Genomic DNA, 20,626 nt, shown 5'->3' on the forward strand with positions numbered 1-20,626 from the left:
CTACCAACTCTGGGAAAATAAACTCTGTGCTTTGTCTTTAGATATTTTGGTGACTAATAAAAACAGAATCCTTGGAGGGATTCTGACTACTACCATCCTGCACATGGGGAATTGAGAGGTCACACAAAGCTGGCATAGGAATTTCTCCTTCCTGTTTGAAATAACAATACAGAGTAAAATAACTGAATATGGAAAAGTAGTGGAATATGCCACCCCAATATAAGCCACTTTGGCATACTGATTATTTCCAGCTGTACATACTTGAAAAACAGCAAAGGCAAGGAAAGGCTTTCTTGGAACTCCCCTCATCTGCCTAAAGACAGATCCTCCAGAAGGAACTCAGTTGTCATAAGTTCTTCCCCAGAACTTTCATCGAACAAGAAAGATTGATTCTTAATCACAGGAAGGAAGACTAGAAGTCAACATCACTCCAATACACTTTGTTACAAACTATCCTATATCCCATCAATTCTCTAAGGGCCCATTCACCTTTCCTAAAAATCATTTACTCTCCCCTGAGAGGCCCATGTCTTCTCTCCCCTCTCCCTATTAAGATGGTATGTAAGCCTGAATTCTAAAGCCATTTCTTTGAGTTACTCATTTTCCCCTTGGTATCTCCTATGTATACATGAAGTATACATGCTATTTGTTTTTCTCTTCTATTTGTTTTTCTGTTGTTAATCTGTGTTTTATCACAGGAGGTCTCAGCTAAGAACTCAGAATGGTAGAGGAAATAATTTTTCCGCTCCTACAACAACAAATTTAAATATATGGCCAAACTTTCAAAAACAAAAAAATCTTTATGTGCCAAGACTGAAGGGGCAACTCAAAGGCAGAGAGAAGAATGCTCCCACTCTAAATGCAAGTAAGGAGTCTAAAGGGATACTGGAAACCAAGATGCAAAATAAAGGCTGCTACTTTAATGCCTGCTGGAGAATGTGAGACAAGGCGTTAGGCCCACACATAATGTGGTTATTTATTATGAACAGAACTTTCTGCATAAATCCATTACCACCCATCACTGGATGGAAATTCACTGTCCGGAAGTAAAACTTCACTGGACTGTGAATTTCTTAAAAGTGACATAAAGAATTGTAATACCAAACCTGCAACATATGCAAAATGAGAATTGCACAATCTATCAGATAATTCCTGAAACCCAAAATAGGTCTTGCTTTTCAGAAGCTCTTAGGTTCCCAGGAGAGAAGAAGGTAAATCTACCCTCTAAAGATGCTTCCATAACTCAGTGTACTTACGATGAAAACATACTTCACTGAAGAAGAGTATCCTCTAAAAATTATGAACCACACGAGGACATGAGCCATTGTAGTGGGATTCAGGAGATAATAAATAATAACACTATTTTTAAGAGTGTGAAGTAAATTCTTCATCTGCTTTATGAAGCTGGGCTGTGAAGCGAAGGGGAAAAAAGGATATAAAATGTACTGCAATATGGATTTAAGAATGAGAGGAATTTAATGATATTTATGTGCTGATAAGAAGCAGCAGCTTTTAGGGGCGCCTGGGTGACTCAGTTGGTTAAATACTGCCTTGAGCTCAGGTTATGATTTCAGGGTCCTGGGACAGAACTCCGCATCGGGCTCCCTGCTCAGCGGGGAGTCTGCTTCTCCCTCTCCCTCTGCTGCTCCCCCTGCTTGTGCTCGCTCTCTCTCTGACATATAAATAAATAAAAATCTTTAAAAAGAAAACCTTTAAAAAAAGGCTTTTAGAAAAGTGAAATTAAAATCATTGAAAATTGGAAAATAGTCATTTGCTAAAATGTTTCTGAAGAAATACTTAAGCATAGAGAAATTAGCCTTAAACAACAGAAGAACAATTATTTTAAAAAGAAAGGAAATAACATGTAAGAGAGTAAGACTAAATTTGTAGGAAAGAGGAACAAAAAGTAGAGAAGTTTTAAATTTCATAAAACTGGAGTGCCTGGGTGGCTCAGTCGTTAAGCGTCTGCCTTCAGCTCAGGTCATGATCCCAGGGTCCTGGGATCAAGTCCCACATCAGGGTCCCGGCTCATTGGGTAGCCCGCTTCTCCCTCTGACCCTCTCCCTTCTCATGCTGTTTCTCACTCTCTCTCTCTGTCTCAAATAAATAAATAAAATCTTTAAAAAAATAAATTTCATAACATTATCTTACTTAATTCTTGCAACAATGGTGAGATTCTGATATTGTTACTATTCTCAGAGAAAATGTAACATTGCATTATTTGCTCAATTTTTCTGCTATTAAGAGCAAAGCTGTGATTCAAATCCAGGTACTTTGTCTTCATAATACTATGCAAGCCTCGTACAATAAAAATTTTAGTGAAGCTCAAACACTACAGAGATGACAATAACATCCTAGGAAGAAAAAGACCGGTTCTTTCCGAATCCCTTATTTCAAAGATGAGGGCATTATCATGCCCTTTTCCCAAGATGGGCCAGTGTGCTGCAAAAGCCATAAAATAAAAGCAATCCACTAAAAATACATAGATTGTACTTACAGGATAGTACAACTACATAAACTAAAATCACTAATTTACACATTAACTGTTTAACAGCAAGTTGAATAATGTGTCATTGAACTGACCATTTGTATTGAATCATCTGAAGATATACAATTGTACATGTACACACAGTCTAGTTTATAAAAATTACATGGGTTCCTATCTCTTCCTTTAGCTTTCAGTTTAAGCTCTCTTAGAGAGACCCACCTTTACATCCAATTGAAAATGGGTTCCCTGTGTACGTGCACCCCGATGTTTATAGCAGCAATGTCCACAATAGCCAAACTGTGGAAAGAGCCAAGATGTCCATCGACAGATGAATGGATAAAGAAGAGGTGGTATATATATACAATGGAATATTATGCAGCCATCAAAAAAAATGAAATCTTGCCATTTGCAACAACGTGGATGGAACTGGAGGGTGTTATGCTGAGCGAAATAAGTCAATCAGAGAAAGACATGTATCATATGACCTCACTGATATGAGGAATTCTTAATCTCAGGAAACAAACTGAGCGTTGCTAGAGTTTGGGGGGGGGAGGGATGGGGTGGCTGGGTAATAGACATTGGGGAGGGTATGTGCTATGGTGAGCGCTGTGAATTGTGTAAGACTATTGAATCACAGACCTGTGATTTCTCTGAAACAAATAATACATTATATGTTAAAAAAAAAAAAAAGATAGCAGGAGGGGAAGAATGAAGGGGGGGAAATCGGAGGGGTAGACGAACCATGAGAGACGATGGACTCTGAAAAACAAACTGAGGATTCTAGAAGGGGGTGGGAGGATGGGTTAGCCTGGTGATGGGTATTAAAGAGGGCACTTTCTGCACTAACTGGGTGTTATAGGCAAACAATGAATCATGGAACACTGCATCAAAAACTAATGATGTAATGTATGGTGATTAACATAACATAATAATAAAAAGAAAGAAAGAAAATGGGTTCCCCTTGTTAAATTCTGTCACTGTATCTCTTTCCATAATATCTACCAGATGAAACCTTTTAATCTTCCAGAACAACTTCTAACACACTTATATTTATAAAGCACAAATTTAATATATCAAAAATTAGCTCAGGACATTCATTAAATAACTAAACAAATATTTATTTGAGTGCCTACTATCAACTAGATATTGTTAGAGGCATAAGGAAACAGCAATGAATATGGGCACTAAGTCTCTGCGTACACAGAGCTTCATTCTAGAGGAAAATAAAATGAGTATAATGTAATATTACAAATATTATAAATATATTATTTTAATAGAAAAAGCAGAAGAATTTGTGGAAATTCCTCATGTTCCCAGCAACCAGAGTTGAGAAACCTTATAGTATATGGGTTTGAGTACTCAGAGTGTATTTCCTCAACACTGGACCCAAATATTCCCAAAATAAATGTTGCTCTAGTTCCACCTAACCAAGATTTAAGGTAATATTTTAAAGAATCAAAATGTTTCCAAGTAATTAAACTGCATCTCTGATAAAAACACAAAAATATATAAAGAAGTACAAAAAAATACCCAGAACCAACTTCATAAAACTAACAATGCTTGTATCAAATAAAATGTTACCAGGCATGTAAAGAAGCATAAAGATGTCACCTGTAATAAGGAAAAAATCAATGAACAGAAACAGACTTAGAAATCAGAAATGATAGAGATAATAGAATCAGGAACAACAAGATTATAAACAAATATTACAAATATATTTCCTATGTTTAAAAAGATAGAGAAAAGCATGAGCATACTAAGAAGATTCGTTAAAAAATAACTGAGATATGCATGAGATAGGATTAGCAGCCAATTAGTATTGCAGAAGATAAGATTAGTGACCTTAAAGATATAAAATAGAAAACACCCAAAATAAAATACAGAAAAAGAAGAATGAAAAAAAATAAACACAGTAGAATGAGCTTCGAAATGATATTGAGAGTACTGTATGTGCAACTCAAAAAAAAAAAATGGCTGAAATTTTTCCAAATTCAATGAATAATAAACCCACAGATTCTAGAAGCTGAAGAAACATCAAGCCCAATAACATATTTTTTTTAAAAATACCAAAACATCTTATAATCAAATTGTTTAAATTAGCCATAAAGAGAAAACACTGAAAAGAGTTACAGGGGTGGGAGTGGAGAGGAAAGACACACTACATACAGAAGAACAAAGAATTATATCACACATCTTGGCAGAAACAATGCAAGCCAGAAAACAATGGATTTTCCTAATTTATTTAAAGGAAATTATTATCAACTTGGAATTCTATATACAAATAAATTTTTCTCAAACTCAAGGCAAGTTAAAGATTATTTCAGGCTTTCCAAAAATTAAAGAATTCATTAACAGTGTATCTGTACTACAAGGAATGTTAACTGAACTCCTTCAGGCAGAAGGAAAATGATGGAAATCTGGATCTACACAAAAGAATGAAGAACACCTTTGTAACTCTGTGGGTAATTACAAAACACCTTTTCTCACAGGTGTAAAACTCTTTAAAATGATTTATTATTTGAAGCAAAAATATTAGCAGTATATTGTATAGTTGAGTTAACAGCACATGTAGAAGTAAAATGCATGACAACAGTGGCCTACAGGGCAGAAGTGAAATGGAAACTCAATATTGTTAGCTTTCTTTACTATTTTTGAAATGGTATAATAGTATAATATTCCTTGAAGTTACACTGTGATTAGAGATGCATTATACAAACCTTAAAGAATTACACTCAAAAAACATAGCTAATAAACTAATAAAATAGGTAAAATGGGTCATAAAAAATACCTAATTATCTCAAAAGAAAGTAAAGTAAGGAGAAAAAATGAGCAAAGAACAGATGCACCAAATAGAAAACAAACAGCAAGATGGAAGATTTACATGCAACTATATCAATAATCATATTAAGTATAAATGGTCCAAATGCCTCAATTAAAAAGCAGAAATCATCAGGTTGCATTAAAAAGCCAGAGACAGCTATATGCTGCCTATAAGAAACCCACTTTAAATATAAAGACACAAATATATATATATATATATATATATATATATATATATATATATATATATATTTATAAAGACACAACGAAGTAAAAAGTAAAAGAATGTAAGTACATACATGAAAAATGGATCTCACCCAGAATTTGGCGAATCTCAAAATTGCAAATATCAAGATAGAAAGCCAAATAGCTAAGAATATCTAAGATAAGACCTCTAAAGCAGGTCTATAAAGCAATCAGTTTAAATTATAAGAGGAAACCAGAGAGCTCTAAGAAGACTTCCATTTTTAAGAATGGAATAGACTCTAAAGAATATACAGAACCAAAAAATATGCTAGAAGCTACAGTATTAGGTATATGATGATGAAAACAAATGTAACTTCTCCTCTCAGTAAGGGAAAATACAAAGCATCAATAAAATCTAAAATCTGTTCAAGAAAGTATTATTTAAACAGAAAAAAATAAAATAAAATGTAACATGAGTTTGAGTAATTGTATATAAGAAAATACAACCCAATTAGGAACTGCTCTTTCCATTGGCCTACGGGCTGGGGCACTGGAATTGTAGGCAAGGTAATACAATACTAGCACAATTGCAACTTCATCCATGATGAATGTTTGCATGGTGGTAATTTAAATTCCACAAATTGGTTTTCACACTTTAGATTGCACATGATTGCACATGATATTCAACAGGAGAAAGATCCAAATTTGGTTAAAGAACAGAATATAATGTTTCCAATCTTGATAATGTTAGAAGGCATAAAGCGGATAGAAAAAAGTAAAGAGGAAAATAAAGACGTTAGTAGTAGGAAATCAAGAAGTAGAATTCTAGACATATTTATAATAATAGAAGTAAATAATGAGTTAAATTAACAATATACATATAATTAATTGGGAGAGTAATCATGTAAGTAAAATATACATTTTTGTAACATGCAATCAATAGACATTATCATTGACAAATCAGTCAATAAATCTATAAACACATATAGTTATGGAGGTAATATAAAAAGAACTGAAAACCAAAACAGTTTTAAAAGAAGCTTCTGAGGAGTGGGATTTGAAGAAGAGGGTGGAAGAAATGAACACTGATAGTTTGTCAACATAAGCTCTTCTGTACGATGTGATTTTCCAGAAATGCCTAAATATTAATTTTATTTATGTTAGCTAATAAACAAAGTTTGCAAAATATCATCCAACATGTCCATTCCATATGATTGCCACAATGTCTTTTTTGGTTTCTCTATCTTATCATGTAAGAGTCTGTACCTTTCAAGACAATGAAATATAATATTAATTTTCTATTCTTACAAACTCCCACAAATAATTAGTTATAAATAATGCAGATTCATTCCTTTTGGCAATTTTTATTATGGATACTGCATTAAAAAAGAGTGCCTAGAATAGGGAGGAAGAAAAAAGTTGTTTTCAGAATTTAAGGGCCTCTCCATTATGACCCAACTGAATTTTCAACTTTATCTTCCCCTGCACTCCTCCATAAACCATTTCTCACTGCCATACTAAAGCCACATGCATCTGTCCATCATCCACACACACATTCAAAGTAATACTAAGAACCTGCAATGTGCCAGTCACTGCAGGCCATAGGTTACAAGAATATGTTAAACAGAGTCAATCATGGGACACACAATAGAGAAGATTTAATATTCAAGAAGAATAACTCATTCAAGGTCCTCCTGATTTCCAAATTGACAAATGCCACCATAGAGAATGAGAAAGCTAAAATGAAATGAAGATGGATGTTAGGGGGATTTCAGCCACTCTCCCTCCCTACATCAACTTTATAAGCTACACAACAGAATCTTTCCTCAGCTAAAGTACAAATCCACATACAGGGGTCTTTGGGGTGTTGTCTGAAATGAGTAGAAACTGAAAATGTTAAAACAATGAATTTCAAGGGTATACTTTATAGCAGAGCTCTTGTCCGAAATTTTTTTCCTGAAACTCCTGCCTGATAGTTACCTCCTTTTAATTCATGAATATTTACTCATATTGCTCATTCACTCATACAGCTCATTTAGTCATACTATCTCATAGAAATACCTGTTAATCTCTACTCTTGTTATTTAGCCTTCACATATGTGTGTGCTCTATATTTTCAATATGCAGATAGCATCGTGTGTTCTTTGTACCCCACACTGTCCAGAGTGGCAAATCTGTCCACAGAATCAAAGATGAATAGCTAGGTATAAAGGGATTAAATTCATATTAATGACAACAAATTGCTAAAAATGAATAACTAAATAGATTACTCTTTTAATTACTTATTTGAAACCATAATGCAAGTTGCTAATTGAAGCTTTCAAAATTATTGGCCAGTTACTTGCTGCCATATAGACAGTTACCAAAAAAATTACAGAAAGCTGGGGCGGAGGAAGATGGCAGAGGAGTGGAAGACCTGGATTTCATCTGGTCTCAGGATTTCACCTGGATACGGAACAAACCATTCTGAACACCTACAAACTCAACAGGAGACCGAAGAAAAGAATAGCAACAATTCTCTGAAGAGAAAAGTGACCACTTTCTGGAAGGTAGGACGTGTGGAGAAGTAAATCCGAGGCGATATTCGAGAGGATAGACGGCGGGGGAGGGGGCCTCCGATGGCCGCTTCTGGCAAGTGATAGAGCTGCGGGGCACAAAATCGGAACTTTTAGAGTCTGCTCCGCTGAAGGGCGTCGCTCCAGTGGCTAAGCGGGGGGGGGGGGGGGGGGGGAACACTCGCGGGACAGTTGCAGCAGAGCTCCCAGGTATCGGAGCGGGGAAGCAGGCTGCAGAGATGGAGCCGAGGCGTGGGCTCTCAGCTCAGGGTTGCCATAAACTGTGATCCGTGGCACAGTCGGGCCACTGCTCCTCCAGCAGGGACCCAACAAGCGGCAGATCCAGGGAGACTCACCCTCCTCCCCTGGGAGGAGCGGCGCAGGAGCGCACGACAGGGATCTGCTGGGTTTGGAGACTCCACACAGGGTCGTGTGCCAGAGATAGAAACACTCGGTCACAGGCCGGGTGAGCACAGAGTGAGGCCGGACACTGGGGAGATGGGAGTGACTGACTGCTTTTCTCTGGGGCGCACTTAGGAGCGGGGCCCCGAGTTCTCGGCTCCTCCAGGGTAGAGATTGGGAGGCCGCCATTTTCACTCTCGTCCTCCAAAGCTGTAGGGAAAGGTGCAGGGAACAAAAGCTCCCAAGAGCAAACCCGAACAGATTACTTAGCCCGGACCAGGCAAGGGCGGGGCAATTCCACCTCCAGCAAAGACATTTGGGAACCACGGCAACAGGCCCCTCCCCCAGAAGATCAGCGAGAACAGCCAGCCAAGACCAAGTTTACCGATCAATGAGAACGGCAGAACTCCAGCGGTAGGGGAATAATGCACATAAAATCCATGGCTTTTTTACCATGATTCTTTAGTCTTTCAAAGTTAATTTTTTTTAACTTTTTTTGTTTAATTTTTCTTTTTCCCTTTTTCAACCAACATCTTATCAATCCCTTTTTTAAAAAACATTTTTATTTTTCATTTTTAGAGTCATATTCTATCCCTTCATAAGAGTTACCCTTATTTTTGGCATATATATAAGTTGTTTTCTCTTTAAAATTTTGAGATACAGTTTCTTAGGGTATGGCTTTGTTCTACCCCCCTGCCTGATCACATTCTCTCCCTTTTTCTTTTTTTTTTTTTAAGTCCTCTTCTTTCTTTTCTCAAACAACGTCTCATCAATTCCTTTTATAAAATTTTTTATAATTTTCATCTTTACAGTCATATTCCAACCCCTCACCATATCAACCCTTATTTTTGTACATATATAAATTTTCCTTCTTTAAAATTTTGGGAGGCACTTTCTTCTAACAGACCAAAATACACCCAAAACCTAGTGTGTGGCACTGATCTATGCACCAGCCTGATCACACTTGATCATATTCTGGTTTTTTTTGTTTTGTTCTGTTTTTGTTTTTGTTTTTCTTTTTCTTTTTTCTTTCTTTCCCTTTCTTTTCCCCCAGCTTCAGGTCTTTTCTGATTTGTTTAGAGTATATTTTCTGGGGACATTGCTATCCTGTTAGCATTTTATTCTCTTATTCATCTATTCTCCTCTGGACAAAATGACAAGATGGAAAAAATCACCTCAACAAAAAGAACAAGAGGTAGTACCGACTGCCAGGGAACTACTCAATATGGACATTAGTACGATGTCGGATCTAGAGTTCAGAAACATGACTTTAAAGGTACTAGCTGGGCTTGAAAAAAGCATGGAAATTATTAGAGAAACCCTTTCTGGAGAAATAAAAGAACTAAAATCTAACCAAGCTGAAATCAAAAAGGCTATTAATGAGGTGCAATCAAAAATGGGGGCGCTGACTGCTAGGATAAATGAGCCAGAAGAGAGAATCGGTGATATAGAAGACCAAATGATTGAAAATAAAGAAGCTGAGAAAAAGAGAGATAAACAACTTCTGGATCACGAGGGCAGAATTCAAGAGATAAGCGATACCATAAGACAAAACAACACTGGAATAATTAGGATCCCAGAAGAAGAAGAAAGAGAGAGAGGGGCAGAAGGTATATTGGGGTAAATTATAGCAGAGAACTTCCCTAATCTGGGGAAGGAAACAGGCATCAAAATCCAGGAGGCACAGAGAACCCCTCTCAAAATCAATAAAAATAGGTCAACACCCCGACATCTAATAGTAAAACTTACGAGTCTCAGAAACAAAGAGAAAATCCTGAAAGCAGCTCGGGAGAAGAGATATGTAACCTACAAGGGTAGAAACATTAGATTGGCAAGAGACCTGTCCACAGAGACCTGGCAGGCCAGAAAGGAATGGCAGGATATATTCAGAGCACTAAATGAGAAAAATATGCAGCCAAAAATACTATATCCAGCTAGGCTGTCACTGAAAATAGAAGGAGAGATAAAAAGCTTCCAGGACAAACAAAAACTAAAGGAATTTGCAAACACAAAACCAGCCCTACAAGAAATCTTGAAAGGGGTCCTCTAAGCAAAGAGAGAGCCTGAAAGTAACATAGACCAGAAAGGAACACAGACAATATACAATAACAGTCACCTTACAGGCAATACAATGGTGCTAAATTCCTATCTTTCAATAGTTACCCTGAAGGTAAATGGGCTCAATGCCCCAATCAAAAGACACAGGCTATCAGATTGGATTAAAAAACAAGACCCATCGATATGCTGTCTGCAAGAGACTCATTTTAGACCCAAAGACACCACCAGATGGAAAGTGAGGGGGTGGAAAACCATTTACCATGCTAATGGACACCAAAAGGAAGCTGGGGTGGCAATCCTTATATCAGACAAATTAGATTTTAAACCAAAGACTGTAATAAGAGATGAGGAAGGACACTACATCCTACTTAAAGGGTCTATCCAACAAGAAGATCTAACAATTGTAAATATCTATGCCCCTAACATGGGAGCAGCCAATTATATAAGGCAATTAATAACAAAAGCAAAGAAACACACGGACAACAATACAACAATAGTGGGGGACTTTAACAACCCCCCTCACTAAAATGGACAGATCGTCTAAGCAAAAGATCAACAAGGAAATAAATGACACACTGGACCAAATGGACTTCACAGACATATTCAGAACATTCCATCCCAAAGCAATGGAATACACATTCTTCTCTAGTGCCCATGGAACGTTCTCCAGAATAGATCACATCCTAGGTCATAAATCAGGTCTCAACTGGTACCAAAAGACTGGGATCATTCCCTGCCCATTTTCAGACCACACACCACAATGCTTTGAAACTAGAACTCAATCACAAGAGGAAAGTCAGAAAGAACTCAAATACATGGAGGCTAAAGAGCATCCTACTGAAGAATGAATGGGTCAACCAGGAAATTAAAGAAGAATTAAAAAAATTCATGGAAACCAATGAAAATGAAAACACAACTATTCAAAATCTTTGGGATGCAGCAAAGGCAGTCCTAAGAGGAAAGTATATAGCAATACAAGCCTTTCTCAAGAAACAAGAAAGGTCTCAAGTACACAACCTAACCCTACACCTAAAGGAGCTGGAGAAAGAACAGCAAATAAAGCCTAAACCCAGCAGGAGAAGAGAAATCATAGAGATCAGAGCAGAAATCAATGAAATAGAAACTAAAAGAACAGTAGAACAGATCAACGAAACTAGGAGCTGGTTCTTTGAAAGAATTAACAAGATTGATAGACCCCTGGCCAGACTTATCAAAAAGAAAAGAGAAATGACCCAAATCAACAAAATCATGAATGAAAGAGGAGAGATCACAACCAACACCAAAGAAATACAAACAATTATAAGAACATATTATGAGCAACTCTATGCCAGCAAATTTGATAACCTGGAAGAAATGGATGCATTCCTAGAGATGTATCAACTACCAAAACTGAACCAGGAAGAAATAGAAAACTGGAACAGACCTATAAACACTAAGGAAATTGAAGAAGTCATCAAAAATCTCCCAATAAACAAAAGCCCAGGGCCAGATGGCTTCCCAGGGGAATTCTACCAAACATTTCAAGAAGAATTAATACCTATTCCTCTGAAACTGTTCCAAAAAATAGAAATGGAAGGAAAACTTCCAAACTCATTTTATGAGGCCACCATTACCTTGATCCCAAAACCAGACAAAGACCCCATCAAAAAGGAGAATTACAGACCAATATCCTTGATGAACATGGATGCAAAAATTCTCACCAAAATACTAGCCAATAGGATCCACCAGTACATTAAAAGGATTATTCACCACGACCAAGTGGGATTTATCCCTGGCCTGCAAGGTTGGTTCAACATCTGCAAATCAATCAACGTGATATAATACATTATCAAAAGAAAGAACAAGAACCATATGATCCTCTCAATAGATGCAGAAAAAGCATTTGACAAAGTACAGCATCCTTTCTTGATCAAAACTCTTCAGAGTATAGGCATAGAGGGTACATACCTCAATATCATAAAAGCCATCTATGAAAAACCTACAGCGAATATCATTCTCAATGAGGAAAAACTGAGAGCTTTCCCCATAAGGTCAGGAACGCAGCAGGGATGTCCACTATCACCACTGCTATTCAACATAGTATTAGAAGTCCTAGCCACAACAATCAGACAGCAAAAAGAAATCAAAGGCATCCGAATTGGCAAAGAAGAAGTCAAACTCTTATTCTTTGCAGATGATATGATACTTTATGTGGAAAACCCCAAAGACTCCACCCCAAAACTGCTAGAACTCATACAGGAATTCAGTCAAGTGGCAGGATATAAAATCAATGCACAGAAATCAGTGGCATTCCTATACACCAACAACAAGACAGAAGAAAGAGAAATTAGGGAGTCGATCCCATTTACAATTGCACCCAAAACCATAAGATACCTAGGCATAAATCTAACCAAAGAGGCAAAGGATCTAGACTCAGAAAACTATAAAATACTCATGAAAGAAATGGAGGAAGACACAAAGAAATGGAAAAACGTTCCATGCTCATGGATTGGAAGAACAAATATTGTGAAGATGTCAATGCTACCCAGAGCAATCTACACATTCAATGCAATTCCCATGAAAATACCATCCACTTTTGTCAAAGAAATGGAACAAATAATCCTAAAATTTGTATGGAACCAGAAAAGACCCCGAATAGCCAGAGGAATGTTGAAAAAGAAAAGCAAAGCTGGCGGCATCACAATTCCGGACTTCCAGCCCTATTACAAAGCTGTCATCAAGACAGTATGCGACTGGCACAAAAACAGACACATAGATCAATGGAACAGAATAGAGAGCCCAGAAATGGACCCTCAACTCTATGGTCAACTAATCTTCGACAAAGCAGGAAAGAATGTCGAGTGGAAAAAAGACAGTCTCTTCAACAAATGGTGTTGGGAAAATTGGACAGTCACATGCAGAAGAATGAAATTGGACCATTTCCTTACACCACACACAAAAACAGACTCCAAATGGTTGAAAGACCTCAATGTGAGACAGGAGTCCATCAAAATCCTAAAGGAGAACACAGGCAGCAACCTCTTCGACTTCAGCCGCAGCAAATTCTTCCTAGAAACATCGCCAAAGGCAAGGGAAGCGAAGCAAGGGCAAAAATGAACTATTGGGACTTCATCAAGATAAAAAGCTTTTGCACAGCAAAAGAAACAGTCAACAAAACCAAAAGACAACCGACAGAATGGGAGAAGATATTTGCAAATGACATATCAGATAAAGGGCTAGTATCCAAAATCTATAAAGAACTTATCAAACTCAACACCCAAAGAACAAAGAATCCAATCGAGAAATGGGCAGAAGACGTGAACAGACATTTTTCCAAAGAAGGCATCCAAATGGCCAACAGACACATGAAAAAGTGCTCAACATCACTTGGCATCAGGGAAATCCAAATCAAAACCTCAATGAGATACCACCTCACACCAGTCAGAATGGTTAAAATTAACAAGTCAGGAAATGACAGATTTTGGCGGGGATGCGGAGAAAGGGGAACCCTCCTACACTGTTGGTGGGAATGCAAGCTGGTGCGGCCACTCTGGAAAACAGTATGGAGGTTCCTCAAAAAGTTGAAAATAGAGCTACCATACGATCCAGCAATTGCACTACTGGGTATTTACCCCAAAGATACAAATGTAGGGATCCGAAGGGGTACGTGCACCCTGATGTTTATAGCAGCAATGTCCACAATAGCCAAACTGTGGAAAGAGCCAAGACGTTCATCAACAGATGAATGGATAAAGAAGATGTGGTATATATATACAATGGAATATTATGCAGCCATCAAAAGGAATGAGATCTTGCCATTTGCAACGACGTGGATGGAACTGGAAGGTGTTATGCTGAGCGAAATAAGTCAATCAGAGAAAGACATGTATCATATGACCTCACTGATATGAGGAATTCTTAATCTCAGGAAACAAATTGAGCGTTGCTGGAGTGGTGGGTGGGGTGGGAGGGATGGGGTGGCTGGGTGATAGACACTGGGGAGGGTATGTGCTCTGGTGAGCACTGTGAATTGTGTAAGACTGTTGAATCACAGATCTGTACCTCTGAAACAAATAATGCAATATATGTTAAGAAAAAAAAAGAAGAAGAAGAAGAAGATAGTAGGAGGGGAAGAATGAAGGGGGGAAATTGGAGGGTGAGATGAACCATGAGAGACGATGGACTCTGAAAAACTGAGGGTTCTAGAGGGGATGGGGGTGGGAGGATGGGTTAGCCTGATGATGGGGTTAAAGAGGGCACGTTCTACATGGAGCACTGGGTGTTATGCACAATGAATCATGGAACACTACATCAAAAACTAATGATGTAATGTATGGTGATTAACATAACAATACAAAAGTAAAAAAAAATTACAGAAAGCTTACCATTTCGTTGAACTAACAAATAATATTTAAAAACAGAGCCTAATAGATATGTCTGCCAATCATATGAGATCTTTTTAACGTTTGACAGATTATTCTATCTATGATAAGGATTTAGAAATTATAAGCCTAAAAACAGTTATTCTTGTGAGGAATAATTTGTATCATCAGAGATATGATCCTCTTCACTTTATGAACCTAGTATTTGAAAGATGGATGGTAACATTTTATTTCATAAGGCAAATGTTAATATCACCCTTCATTCCTAGCCAATCTTTGTAAGAGAGTAAGTGCCAAGAGCCTCAGGGCATCATGTTGCATCTAATTACAATATAGGAATCCATGCATCAGAGATTTAAACATTAAATACCCACAACTATTATATGTGTTATATGCATTACTAAAATGCAAAAAGTTATAACTAAATAATCTCTACCTTTTAGAAGCTGCAAATTTAAAGCAGGCAGTATTTGGGTTTCTAAATACAAGAGAACACACAATACTATAAAGAGCACAAGATACTGAGAGAATGCACATTTCTTTAAGCAGAGAATTGGAGGTGCATCTCAGAGAAATGATTAGTGCTTGTAAAGGAGGCAAGGATGTTCAAATATAGCACCACTCTGATTCCAAAACCACCCTAGAAGAATAATAGTGTTTCAAGCAGCTTAACAGTAATTCAGTTACATAACAAATGAAATATTTATCATATTAACACACAACATGATTGTAGCACAAGGAGAAAAGATACTCTAGTAGAAATATGTCCAGAACAACTAAGTCTTTAAGAAGAGGGCTTACAATCTTCTGAAAAAAAAAAAAAATAACAAATTCAACTATCAGTTACTATACACCTGGAACTCTGTGGCATCTTCAGGGAATGTGAAAGAGGTAAAAAGGTATTATTCTTAACCTGAAGTGTAAGTCCAGTTGAGGAAGTATGAATAACCCTCAAGGAATCACCAGAACACTACTTAAAGGAACTTAAATGGGATATATAGTATTGTTGTAAGTCTATAGGAAATTCAAAATAACAGAAAGTCAATGTAGAAAGGAATTCACCACAGCAAGTCTCAGGCATCAGGTGACTTTTCAACTGGCTTTTAAGCCATGTATTAATCATATGCACTCCTCACAGCATAGCGAGTGGTTGCACTTGGGTTTGATGAGTATCCAAGTTATGGAGAAGAAGAGGGATAAAGACAGGAGATGAGTCTGTAAGTAGAAAACAGAAAGAGGACAAAAATTTGTATAAATAAATTTCTGAGAAAGATCAGAAGGACAGTCAGAAAAGCGTGCTACTGTCCTCAAAGGACAAGGAGGCGTGACAGGATTTAGAACCTAACGGAATTGAGGAGATGGAATTTGAAAAAGAATAATCCAACAAAGATGTGTGGGGTAAAATCTAATCCACAGAAACTTTCAGCAGGAAAGAGACCATTTATATCATCTTGGCCTCTGGGGATAAAAAAGGCAATTAGGGTCCTGACAAATGAACAGAAGAACCATCGCATTGTGGGGAATTCTCCTACACAGCAATCTCCCCACTTTGCAGATCATCCAATCTCTACCTATATCAGGAAGCAATGTCTTGAAGGTCTTATAACCAATGTCCAGTGACAACATGGCATTTGGAAAAACTATCCTTGCACAGGCTACATTAGGCAGCTGAGCTTTCTGGGACTCCAGGTATCATGGTGCAGACAGACACTGCTTTTACCACAGTAGAAAGAGATTAAGGTCACCCGTTGTGCCAGTTCTCAGGGCATGGTAGAAAGTCAATATTCTGTTACCAAGGTAAAGAGCTGTGAGTTGAAAATGAAATGAAAGCAGTAGACCGGCTGTGTTTTGTTTAGTCACCCAGAGAAGACTTGCATAAAACACTTATTTATACTTCTTTCCATTGTTAACCCAAGTTAACCAAATTGACAGGCTTTTTTAAACTTTAGACTACTATTACCTTTACTATTGTTTTTCCTTTGTTATTATTAATGCAATTAGTTTTATTATTGGAAACGGATGAAAATAATAAAAATAACCTGACAGAGAGTCCCTAAGCCATATTTGACTAAGTTATAAAGTTGGTTCCTACTCAGTAACTTAGGAAATTAAAAACACTAAATCTAGGATTTTTCTCCACTGGGACCTAATCCAGTCCAATTTAGAAGTTGAGGATTTATAAAGGCTTTTCTGAAAGAAATGGGAAAATGTCAGCTACAATTTCTTGCTAGACTTGAACTGAATCTATTAACCTTGCCCAGAGAATATAATGTTACAGTTATCTCATTTACAATGTTATTGTATATGATTTATGGCCACAGTATCAAGCCTCAAACTAGGTTTCGTAGTTTTAAGTTAAATTTACATGTCTGTAATACAAATGATTTTTTTCTTGTTCAGATAAAAAGATATTAAAAAGTGATTTATAATATTTCAGTTGGATGGAAAATACACAGAACGCCTTAGTGTAGTGAAGGGAAAAAAAACATTAGTTAGACAGCTATTATGAATATGCACATTCACACTGCTTAATGCTTCCAATCTTTTAATGTATGCCTGGTTATCAACCACTAGACATCTTTTGAATTACATTATATTTAGAATACAATGAGACACAACTCTATATGAAAATCAGATTAAAAAGAAAAACCAAAAGGATAAGGAAAAAAAATGTATCATCTATGCAGTTCACCTAAGATCATGAATGCTAAAACTAACTTAGGTACTACTGTTTTTGCAAATGTCCTCTACCTAACAGCATAAAATATAATGCTCTTTAAATATGTCACACAATAGTCTTTCTAACATTATCACCATTATTGAAACTCAAGAGAATTTGCTTTCCCATAAACTGTAAGAGTTTGAGATTTGATTTTGGGGTATTGTATTTTATTGGAAATGGCTAATGTAACACCACTTGAAAGATACCATGACGGGGCGCCTGGGTGGCTCAGTTGGTTAAGCGACTGCCTTCGGCTCAGGTCATGGTCCCGGGGTCCTGGGATCGAGTCCCGCGTCGGGCTCCCTGCTCTGCGGGGAGCCTGCTTCTCCCTCTCCCACTCCCCCTGCTTGTGTTCCCTCTCTCGCTGTGTCTCTCTGTCAAATAAATAAATAAAATCTTTAAAAAAAAAAAAAAAGAAAGATACCATGACGTACAACTATAAAGTCAGTTCCAGTTAACAGACTAAAGACTTAGTAACACCTTTACTAGCAAACAACACCCAATGTCCTATAAACTTAAATTAAAATAAAAAATTTCCAATGTGTTATCTATATAGGTCATACATCACACACAAATATTTCAAAATTATACAATGCCAGATAAATTTCATAATTTAAAAGTACAATTAAAAATAAAAGCCCACTGGGTGCGTGGGTGGCTCAGTCGGTTAAGCATCTGCCTTCAGCGCAGGTCATGATCCTGGAGTCCTGGGATCTAGCCCCGCATCAGGCTCCCTGCGGAGCCTCCCTCTCACCTCCTTCTCCCTCTCCCTCTGCCTGCCACTCCCCCTACTTGTGCTCTGTCAAATAAATAAATAAAATCTTTTTTTTAAAAAAATGTCAACACTAGGAGTTGGTTTTTCTCTAAGATTTATTTTCTTTAGAGGAAAATTTCCAGTATCTTGCTCAGTAGATAAAAGTCAAAGTGTTTTCATTCATAGGGCAGAGACGGGGTGGCTGGAACCTGATTGTTGGGCATATAGCTTGCAGTATTTTCCCTTTTTATTCCTGTGCCTAACCTATGCTTCCTTCCATGACTACCATCTCTGAGCCCCAATCTTCTTCTTCTCAAATTCTCCAGAGAGGAAAGCTCTGTATCACCCACAAATCTTCGTTTTCCTTATTTGAATTAAGGCAAGAAGTAGCTAGTAGCGAACATCTCTAGGAATAGGGAACTAGTGAATTCACCTCAAATTCAAATTATTAAAAATTATTTATAATTACTTTGCTGTTATTCAGCAAAAATCTCTTTATAACTTTAGAAAACGATGTTACTTTATTCAAAGTGTACATATATAGGACTATCATTAACTTTACAGAAATGGCTTACTTGGACTACAAAGGTGCACTGTATCACAAGAATATGTCAAGATTTGACTATCTGTATATTTTCTTTCCAAAGATAATTTTCATCATCAATGAAAATTTGGATGAATCAAGTTTGAAAACTAAGTTTTCCTGGATTACCTTTAACTCTATTCAAGTGTTTCTTTATGCCTACTCCTAATACCACAAGGGAAACAGTTCTTTGACTTGAACTGGAAATATAAGATTTAAATGGATCCTTAGTTCTTAAAAAAAAAAAAAAGTGTTTGTATGTCAATGCTCATAGCTGGAAAAGTCAACCACTTCCAATTTCATGGTCAAATAGACAAAAGGGTGAGCAGAGATCAATGTCATTTGAAGCTTTGAGTTTGCTAGCTGCCTCTGATTTACCACAATCAATTTTAGTGACTAGGATTTATCCTACCTTGACTAAACAAGTATCCATTTAATCAAAAGGTCATTAAGCTCCAACAGGGGGATGGGGGAAACAAAGAATAAGGTTGGTATTATGTGTTAATATTTTAATTATTTTATGAAGCATAGTTACCTATAACCTACAAAAATAGGATATTTTTGTATCTTTTTCTTTCTAAGTGACTCAAGATGGAGCAACATGCTACAATGTAATGCTTTTAATTATTAATATATTGGGTACCAATGATCTTACTCTATTTAAATGATAAACCAGTACATGGTTAACACTAAAAGATAAATTTCTGCTTTGGATCTAAAAGTCCCCTCTTTTTTGTGTGCCTCCTAATTGGGTAAGCCATTTTAAGAGCTTCTTAGGAGAGCTTAGTGAACTATTCTTCTTCAGCCTGCCTACACCAAATCTGAAGTCAAAGCACTTGACATGTTGTCATGTTCATTCTAAGGAAACATACACGAAAATGATAATTGGGGAAACTGCATCAAGAGAACTAAATACTTTTTAAAACCCTTACTTTCAGAAAAGTAGTTGTGTTATCCCAACTACTTATGTTAATGAATTACAAATAATATTTAGAAGAAACCCTTTAAAAACTCACTAGACCAAAAAAGACATACACCATCAAATACAATGGTGGAAATTTCAAAATATTTTTTGTAATTTTTCTACTTATATTTAAACACAGAACTGTTTTATGATTGCATTTGCTCCCAAATACAAACCTATATAATTATAAAGTTGAAATTTCATTAAGATGACTGAAACATAAAGACAGAGTAATTCCACTAAAGCACAGACTAGTAATTGATGCTGAAAGAAATTGGAGTATAAGTTAGCATAATGATTTGCTTCAGATCATTCATTTCTTTGAATCATATACTTTTATGTCAGAAATGTCAACTAAGCCTAGAAATACTAGCAATATTAAAATATTTTCTATGACCAGTATATTGTGTCAAATAAAACTAATCTCTGCTTCTTTGGAGGAAAAAAAATGTTTAGAAGAAAAGAATTAGAGAGGTACAGAAGAAATAATGTAAAATATATGGATTTACATTCTGCCAAACACTATGCATATGTTATTCTGCTTAATACTGATAAATAATACAAGAGACCCGTTTTGATAAATGGGAATATTAAAATTAGAAAAACTATCTAAAAAACAACTAATAATTAGTTGAACCAAGATTAAATAACAGGTTTGTCTGATTCCCAAATCCTGCTAAATTTCACTAGGTATGGAAATATAACTAGTGGATATTAAACACAATGGAAAGAG

The 20,626-nt window shown here is 36.6% G+C and overlaps 1 long non-coding RNA gene across 2 annotated transcripts in view; it reads right to left on the bottom strand.

The window, feature by feature from the left end:
- The window catches only part of LOC123855860 (uncharacterized), a 456,844-nt gene that overhangs the window by 18,284 nt on the left and 417,934 nt on the right, over nt 1–20,626 (bottom strand). The window lies entirely within an intron of this gene.

Source organism: Mirounga angustirostris, unplaced genomic scaffold (assembly GCF_029215605.1).
Source record: "Mirounga angustirostris isolate CCGP_5_RB_7025 unplaced genomic scaffold, mMirAng1.0.hap1 SCAF_7, whole genome shotgun sequence".
Lineage (NCBI taxonomy): Eukaryota > Metazoa > Chordata > Mammalia > Carnivora > Phocidae > Mirounga > Mirounga angustirostris.